The following is a 921-nucleotide window of genomic DNA, read 5'->3' as shown; positions in this document are numbered from 1 at the left end:
GTCTATTTTGTCACTGTCTGCAGGATAAAACGAAACAGGCCTTTCTAATTTTGCACGAGCTGTAACACACGCCAAATAAGCGACACTATTTCGGCACAAATGGTTATTTTTATCTACCTCATTTACATTAATAATACGACAAATTATAATTCACGAAGTACCAATATGAAATGCCTGTTAAGAAACAAACAAAAAGTTTTATGTTTGGAGACAGCTTCATATTTCTCAAGCACGAGATCGGTAAGTAGTAGTGGTACGAAATTTTTATGTAAATTCTTAGTCGTCACATTCTCACATTCTTCTATATAATTTGTGTGATGTTCCCGTTCCTTTCTTCTATATAATTTGTGTGATGTTCCCGTTCCTTCTCTTTCCTCGTCCTTAAAAAAAAAAAAAAAAAAAAAAAAAAAAAAAAAAAAAAAAAAACATCAATACTTATTCTGTAAACATTCCTGCCATTGTCAAAACTTAACTTCAGTAACCCTGCCAGAATCACCGGTTCAGTTGTTCCGCATTTATTCTCCGGTGAGGCGTTATTGCCAACGGCCTTGCCACAGTGGTACCACCGGTTCCCGTCAGATCACCTAAGTTAAGCGCTATCGGGCTGGGCTAGCACTCGGATGGGTGACCATCCGGTCTGCCGAGCGCTGTTGGCAAGCGGGGTGCACTCAGCCCTTGTGAGGCAAACTGAGGAGCTACTTGATTGAGAAGTAGCGGCTCGGGTCTCGGAAACTGACATACGGCCGGCAGAGCGGTGTGCTGACCACATGTCCCTCCATATCCGCATCCAGTGACGCCTGTGGGCTGACCATGACACGGCGACCGATCGGTACCTTTGGGCCTTCATGACCTGTTCGGGAGGACTTTAGTTTCTTAGGCGTTATTACGTGTTCGTACAACGCGTTTTCCTCGCTGTTCCGA

At 43.6% G+C, this 921-nt stretch overlaps 1 pseudogene; it reads left to right on the top strand.

Moving 5' to 3' along the window:
- Positions 1-538: 538 nt before the first annotated feature.
- Positions 539-656, top strand: LOC126475668 (5S ribosomal RNA; annotated as a pseudogene).
- Positions 657-921: the final 265 nt, after the last annotated feature.

The sequence above is a fragment of the Schistocerca serialis genome, chromosome 4 (assembly GCF_023864345.2).
Source record: "Schistocerca serialis cubense isolate TAMUIC-IGC-003099 chromosome 4, iqSchSeri2.2, whole genome shotgun sequence".
NCBI lineage: Eukaryota > Metazoa > Arthropoda > Insecta > Orthoptera > Acrididae > Schistocerca > Schistocerca serialis.
Note: the sequence above shows the minus strand (reverse complement) of the source record. Positions and strands in the feature narration are given on the sequence as shown.